The sequence below is a fragment of the Enhydra lutris genome, unplaced genomic scaffold (assembly GCF_002288905.1).
Source record: "Enhydra lutris kenyoni isolate GAN:26980312 unplaced genomic scaffold, ASM228890v2 scaffoldscaffold65, whole genome shotgun sequence".
Lineage (NCBI taxonomy): Eukaryota > Metazoa > Chordata > Mammalia > Carnivora > Mustelidae > Enhydra > Enhydra lutris.
In genome coordinates, this window is record NW_019154149.1 from 840,076 (window position 1) to 848,492 (window position 8,417).

Below are 8,417 nucleotides of genomic sequence, written 5' to 3' on the forward strand. Positions count from 1 at the left end.
CACAGGGGGCGGAGCCTGGGCAGCCCGAAGCCGCGACATGGAGCCGGCACGTTATCGGCCCCGGATCTGGCAGGGGCTCGCTGTGCCCGCCTGCGCCGCCTGGGACCCCCCTCTGTCAAAATCAGCTGGTGGGAGCGGCCGCAGAGCCTGGGACCCGGGCCCGAGCCCGGGGGACAGCTGTAGGGATGCGGGCGGGGCTTGGGACCCGGGCTCCGAGAAGGGGACCCCCCCTGTGCACCCCCACCCACTCCCACTACGGAAGTTACTGTTTGGAACCAGAAAAGAGCGCACTAACTGCTACGGGGAACGGGGTCGACCCCCCACAGCCCAGGGACTCTCCTCCATGCTCCCGAGCACCGGAGCAAACTTTGGCGGGCCCGAGCATCCCTCGGGCCCGCAGCGCAGAGCACGCGGGGCCGGGAAGGAGAAGACGATCACCTTCACCGTCCCTGCGGCGCCGCGTGCCCGCACCCAGGCCGGCCGGGCATGCCGCAGTGGCCGGCCCGGCTGCGGGACGCGGCGCGCACCTAATAGGTGCGCGAGCTCCGGACCCCGGATTCCGTGGGCTGCGAGGGGAGGCTTTAGCGACTGCGACTGTGTGAACCATGGCTTCGGGATTAGGACGCTGGGAAAGTCAGCTGCACGAATCACCTTCCCCGCACAACCGCCACGTGCCTGGGGCAAAGGACTTCTGCTCTTTCGTCCTCTGGGAAACGAGAAAGCCGTGGGGTATGTGCCCACTGGCCACCCACCGGCTGCCTGTCTCCCTTCTGGCCGGAGAATCTGTCTCCCTCCACGTGCAGCTTCTTCCCGTCCTTCAGCCTCCAGTGGTGGTCCAGGACAGAGTGCACCCCGGTAGCCAACACCCTCACGGAGGGCTTCCTGGCCTCCAAAGGGAGAAGGGGTGTAGGAAGGGGTAGGGCTCGGTTCCAGCATTCAGGAGCAATAGCACTCCGGAGTCCCAGAATTCTCATTTGCCTTCTTCATGTTATTATACAGAGGGAATCGTCTTGGCACATTACTGAAATCCTAAGGCTAGGTAGGATTCTTAGGAAGAGCAGTAGACAGCTTTGACAGAGCAGAGTGCCAGTTCTGATCCTATCTGTGTGACTCTGAGCAAAGTCTCTTCTCTGGGGCTCATTTTCTTCATCCTATTCTCTAATACTATCTCATATTCTCAAAATCGTCCAAATAGCTCTGCTTTACTTCCCCCTCCCCCGAGGAGAAACGGAGGCCCGGAGACTGGGTACTTTGCTCAAGATGTGACATTTCTCCTTGAGGGGAAACTAGACAGGAACCTAGAATCCGGGAAGCCCGTTTGCGGCTTTAATGAAGTAGAAGGTGCTACAAGAAGTGGCTGCCTTCAGAGTCTGACCCTGAAGGGGCCCAGAGTTTGACCTCTTCTGTAATCTTAGTCTGAGAAAAGAGCAGTGCTAACATGCAGAAACAAGGGGCTAAAATACAGCTCCTCCGGTACCCAGGGGGGCCTTGCTCAAATGTTTATTTATTTTGCATAAAACCAGGTTCTTAACCAAATACGGGTTGACAGCCTTATCAGTCTGACTTCTTGTAAACTCCTCTGGTCAAAGCCTCCACCGTCAAAGAACTATGGGCAAAAGCGGTACAGGGAGTTTTCAAATGATCCCTGTGGCTTGTTGATTCATGGGCATTCCAGTCTTAAGCCCTCCACTGTGAGCCCTTGAGGTGGCGGCGACTGACTGCCCTCAACCTTCGTGCCCTCGGTAAATGATTCTCAAATTGGATTTGATTGCTAATAATGATTGTTGCCAGGACTAGAACTTGATCTACTAGAAAATCCTTAGAGGAAACTCAGAATATCCACAATTAACATTTAAATGTGGTGATTATGGTCACTTTGTATTCACTTTTCTCAGCGGATTATATTGATTATGGAAAGACAAACAATAAATAATAATAATGTGCTGGGTAAATAAAATTCCAGCAGTAATAAAGCTGCTCCTTTAAGATTTCCAGACCCCCATCACTCCACTGGTGCGCTTTCTTCCCAATCAGCAGGAGGACCAAGCAGAAGCAGAAGGAGCCAGCAAGAGGCAGCACTTGGAACAGAAGTGCCTGCGGGAAGGAGAGAAGAGACAAGTGGTGCCTGCTGCTGCTTCGGAAAAGGGGCAGGGGCTTTCTCTTCTTGAGATCAAAACCAGGAGGGAAAGCTGGGCTGGGCAGAAGGAGCCCTCCTGAAACGGAGAGGAAGCTGAGAGAGGCAGCATGGTAGGGGCTGGCCAGCCTGCCCAGGCCCAGCACTCGCTCACTGTCAACATCAGCTCCCAGGCAGGGTAACAGCCTTGCCTTCGCCCTTTTCCCTTCCTCCTCCTTCTCCTCCTGCCCATCTCGGGCTCTGATGGGGCCCTAGAGCCTTAGAACTGAGCTCTTGAGTGGACCTTCAGATGTGCCTCTGAGCCAAGCTTCCTGCAGCAAGGGAGTGGAGGAAAAGGAAAGCAGGTTGCAGGAAGGGCAGGAGCTATAGGAAGTACAAAATCAGAGCCAAGGAACGGCTGCTGTCCTCCGGGTGGCTCAGCCATCTAGTCCCTCCAGTCCCATTGCTTTCCTCCCATTCCACTCCCCGGGGCACCTCAGCGAAGGTAGAAGATTCCTCTGGGCCAGGCTGTTGTCCCTCTCTGATATGGCAACACAGCTCCAAGTTGGGAGTTTGGCCCAACTTCCAGAAGTCACAGCCTCTCCCCTGGGGCCTTTCCCTGTCGGGTAGGCTTCTCCCATTCTCTCTGACTGGGCCCCCTCCACACCTCACCAATATCCCATATTCACAAACCCTGATGCAAAGAACCTCCTGGGAGGACCACTGGCACAAGAGAACAGAATCAAAACCGAAGACTTCATGACTCAAGGAGACTGGATGGGTCTTTATCTCTTGGGGTAAAACCAGAAATCATTTAAGAGGCTTGATTGTACAGAAATGCTGATTCTCCGGCTTTCTAAAGTGAGATTTTTGACTTGAATTACTTCTAAAGGAGTTTAATTTGGAGTCTCCAGGTACTAATCTTCATTTCAAAGAACTTGAAATCTTCCATTCTTAGAGCTGCAGTAAAGGCTAGATCACACGGGCTCTGATAGATAGTTTCTACCATTAAGATTAATTTAAGAAAGCATGTGATACATGTGTCATCCTGTCACACCTCAGATTTCCACTTAAAACATTAAGCATTTCTTTCTGACCTGGCTGAGTTACTCTCTGCGAAGAAAATCTGGTCCAGATAACAGCTCATCTGAGGAAGCGTGGACTCCATTTTGGGAAGCATCACCTTCCACTCCTGTGGCTGGTGCATTTCAACCCTTCTTAACTTCAGAATCTCTGTGCCTGTTCCAAGGCAGAGCCCCCTACCCCACCAAAACTGTAAGCCTCGTGACAGGAGGACCTAGGTCCGTGTCATCAAAGCCGAGCACAGGATCCGAGAGGTAGCAAGTCCCTTCAGGGTCAAGCCCACCAGTCTCCCTGAAGGTGGTGATCCCAGGAGGTGATCTGAAATTAGATCAGGACAATTCTCTGAACTTCTGGTTCTACCCTTTGGTCCTGTGGATCTCGATCTGGTGTCAAAATTTCAAGTCCCTGCTCTTGGGCTTTCTGATGGTCATAGACAATGACCCCATTTCAGAGATTTTCCTGTGTTCCCGGCTCTTGGTTCCTACTGAGTCTTAAATATCAAATACCACATAAATTTACATCAATCACTGCTTAATTAGGTGTACAGTACTGACGAAGATGTTGTTATGATTTTCTGTGGGATATTCCTGTGACTCCTCATACATATTTAACCTAAGAATAAAGAGATGATGTCGATTGAGCCTTTATTAAACGCCAGGAGCTGTGCTGAGCATTTTACTTACGTTATTTTGTTTACTCCTGCATCCTGATTCTCTGAGGTAGGCACTGCTATTATCTACTACATATCTGGTGAGAGGAAACTGAGGCTCTCAGAGCCTGGGGACTTGCCCAGAGTCACAGAGCTCATAAGTACCATAGTCAGGCTTTGTCCCCACGTTTCTTTGTTATCAATGCTCAGGTCCTCATCCATGCTTACCACATTACTATTTACAGTCCTGGGGCCCCTCCCAGCAACTCTGACACCCTGGGACTTTGGGACTGCAGCGGCATCAGTTAACTGTTGGATTAAAAAAAAATTCTCATGATGCAATTTCCCTCATCTCAACTGTGGCTGAATGGGGGAGAGGCAGTTTGCTGAGCCATGCCCTCATATGAAAGAAAGTCAGTCAGGCAAGAGGAAGAAAGAAGACGGTGGAGCAATTCTTGCTTCATCACTTAAGGAGACTCACATGGGTCTTTTTCCTGGAGATTAGAAATCTAGGTTCAAGATAATATTTAGGCTGACTGGGGTAGGGGAGAGTGTCGGGTGGCTGGCTCTGAGATGTCCCTGGGGAATCAACTTCTGCATCTGAGGGCTCCATCCCCTTGTCTATAAATTAAGGGGATTGGAAACCCTCCAGCTCTGACATTCTAGGGCTCCTTGATTTGAAGTCCCTTTGTACAACACCCACCCCCCAACCTCCATCCATGGCCAAGTACAGATTGGTAATTTATAATGATGAGAGAGGTAAAATGAAGAGTCACCGAGATCAATCATCTCCATTCCTGGTCTGGTGATTGAGAAAACTGCTTCCTGGAGCTCCAAGCACTGTCCCTGGGCTCCTCTCATAAACCCATTCAGCAGCATGGCTGCCAAGAGTCTTTTCCCGGAGCTCACTCTGCAAGCCTGAAGGGCTGAATTCCAGAGGGAAGTTAAAGCATTTTCCCAGTGGCCAGAGAGAGGGAACCTAATGTCCATGAAAGTGCTTTGTAAATGGTCAAAAGACCCATATAAACACTTCTCCAACAGGTGGGAATCAGCAGTGCTGCATGGACTGGCTGTGTTTGTAGGGATTTCCTTTGTGTTTGTGTTTTTGTTTCTGTTTTCATTCGGTAAAAGGACACGCATGGTGTGGGGGCCAGAGTCTGGTTAATAAGCTGTAAGTTTTGATGCTGTCAAAATAATATTAAGAAGTAGAAGCTTCTTTTTATTGAGTAATCATTTTTTTGGAACATTTTTTGGAAAGGGTTCAGGTTATTGATTTTCACTTTGAAACATTTAAGAGTTTTAAATCAGTGTGTTTGTTTAAAGCTTCCTGGTTCTTAGCATCATGTGAAACCTTTATTTTTCTATTAAGTTGTTAACAATCAAATCCTTAGGAATGGCATTAGAAGAAATGAAATGACTGCCTACAGTAAACTTTAAGCTGCTCTGCCTATTTTCAGGGAGTGGAATGCACTGGTAAGTCCCTCATGCTTTGAAGTAATCTTTTTTTTCTTTCAGATTTAATGAGGTGTCATTGAGAAATAAAAATTGTATAGATTTAAGGTATACAAAAGGGATGGTTCGAAATTTTTATATACGGTGAAATGATCCCAATCAAACTAACATACCCATCACTTTATATAGTAACCGTGTGTGTGTGTGTGTGTGTGTGTGTGTGTGGTGAGACTACTTAAGATTTACTCTCTTAGCAAATTTCAAGTATATAGTATGGTTTCATTAACTATAGTTACCATTAGCTCTGTACCCTAGATTCTTATACATCAGCCGAATATTAGATCCCCAGAAATTATTCATCCTTTACCTGAAAATTTCAAGGATGGGCATCAGAGGTACAATTAGTCCAGCTGCTCCATGGTGGGGGAGGGAGAACAGAGGTATCAGCACTGGGAAATTTTGCCTCATCACCTGATGTCCTGGAAATTGTTGCCCCAAAGAGGCCATGCTGCCCAGTCAACTTGGTGGTTGCTTCTTGCTCTTTTCACAGCACTTGGACCAGCTCAGAATGATGGAAGAGAGACTCAGAGTCGGCTGCACAGAAGTAGATGCACAGCCAAGAAGCTTCCCACCAGTTACCCAATGGCCAAGCTTAGGCTCTTCCTTTCCTAAACCTACAACTACCTCCATGAATCAGAGTCCTCTGGATCTACAGCCAACGATAACGGGATCGACTGGGAGGAGACCAGTAGGTCCTGTCCATCTCCACCCAATGGTCTACTTGGCTTTGCTATGAGGAATCCAATTAAAAGGTCTCCTCCAGTCCCGAACTCCTTGACTATAGCCAAGAAGAGGGCCACATCCCTCCCCTAGCAGCACTTCAACATATCACCCTGCCTTTGTAGCCTTCCCTTGTGTCACCTCACCAGACCTTGTGACCTTATTACAGAAGGATGGTTTTTTACTTAAATTTGAATTTATCAGCAGGATGATGTCCCCAAGATTGTTTTTTTCTTTCCTGTTAGCACTTAGTTTTATGTATCATAGAATCATAGATTATTAGCACCACCAGGAGCCATACTGATTATCTCTAGCCCAACAGGGGCCCAGATTGTTCACCAGGATCACACAGCTAGTTCTATATGAATTGGAAACATAACCATGTCTTCCAAGTCTCAGCTGAATGCCAAAATTCTGCAGTCCTGAAATCTCAAATCATTGCATCTTATACCATTTTTAACTACATGATAAAATACTTGTTATTTGAACTGTTAATTAAGGAAACTCCTTTCCTAGGGAGAAAAATGCAAATTCCATCCAAGAGTCTGTAAGAGAATTGTTGAGGTAGCTGTTTGTTCTGAGGACTGATAGTCTCTAGTCAACAAGTGTTCATTAAGCTCCAGAAGGTCCTGAGTTAGGCAGACACTTTGCCCCGTAGCACTGCTTAAAGAGAGAAAATGCAAGCTCTACTTAGAAAACACATGCAATTTGCCTTTTTTTAAAGCAGACCCTCTTGGAATGAGTTATGCCAACTCTCTGTACTGTAACGTACCAAAGTAGTTCTCAATTAAAGAATAAAACCAAAACAAAAACCATTAATCTCACAAAGAATGTGTGTTTTCTCCAACATGGTAGCCTTTACATAGTATATGTGGGTTATGAAAATCCCGCCAATATAGGACTTATATGCTTCCCATTTCCCCAAATTCCTCTTTTGATTTTTATCAGGATAGAATTCTTCCTTCCCCATGCTGATTTGCTGGGCTGTGTTTGAGCAAATATTTTGCTTAGACCAAACAGCAACCATATTCTGTCCCTGAAGCAGGCAAAACCTTTGATTACTTTGCCTATCTATCTCAAATGCATCAGAGACAAATGTGGTGTGTGTGAAGAAAATCTGGTTTTGAAAAAAAAAATTCTTTTGATCCCATAGTCAAGAGCTAGTGAAGGCCCAACATGTGACCTAGTATTTCCCTTCCATTTTCACGTGCCACAGTTTTGGTTAGAGTATCTGCCTTTGACATAAAGCACATTTTAAATGAGCAATTGGTGTGTTTTTTTTTCCCCTGAGCAATTAGCCTGTGTTAATAAGCTTCCATGTAGCTGGTTAGAACCTATGCATAGCACTCATCAAAGTGTAGTTTCTCAAAGTTCGCTGACAGCAGCATAAGGACAAAAACTTGCTGCAAGAATTCTGTTTACAGTTAACATTTTCTAAGGTTGAAGAGGCATTAGGACAGTTCACAATCTCAGTGAGACCTGAAGATAACCATAAAATAAGGAACAAACTTCTCACGGGAAGTCCATTAATAAGGACTTAGTATTCCTCTTGGAATGTGCTTAAGACCACGCAAGCTACTTTAATGTATAAACAGGGCCTTTCTGTACTAAACAGGGGATAATATATAAGACTTTAAAAAAATTTTTTAGAGTTACCAGGTGCCAAAGAGTGTCCCTCCTGGCGAAACGAGACCGTGTGAGTGCCATTACCTGACATTCTAAATCACATAAATATGTCCTATATAAACTTCAGGGTATCAACATGTAAATATCAGTGTCAACATTAATACATGGACATACAAAATTTTGAAAATTGCTGAAAATTTTCGTAGAAGTCTTTAACTAAAATAAATATTCTTCTCCTAGAATGTTAGAGCTTGAAGGACCCTTGGGGATCATGGATCGGTGATGGCATTTTGCAGCTAAGAAAAAAGATCAGGGAGGGAAAATTAGCAGAACCCAGTCTAAAAGCTTTGTAAGGAGCACAGTCCAACTTCTAAGCCATGTCTCTGGTGTTAAGCCCAGGGCCCGTTCCTCTCCATCACAAGCTTCTCCACAAAACCTGCCAATAGTTGGCATCATTTAGAAGAACAAGTCAGTCCTCCAAATGAAATAGCCCGAACTTGGGGAGGTATCGAGGCCACAGGCACATGAGGAAACATTATTCAATCACTCTAGTTATATTTACAAAGGATTTGTATTAGCCCCCCAAAAAGCTGCATTCGGAATGTGAAAGGTATGTTACACCATTATATAAACAGTATGGCACCCAACTGCACAAAACAGGTGCATAGGAAGAAGACTGTTAACAAATGCACCAACAAGTAAATAGTATTCTCT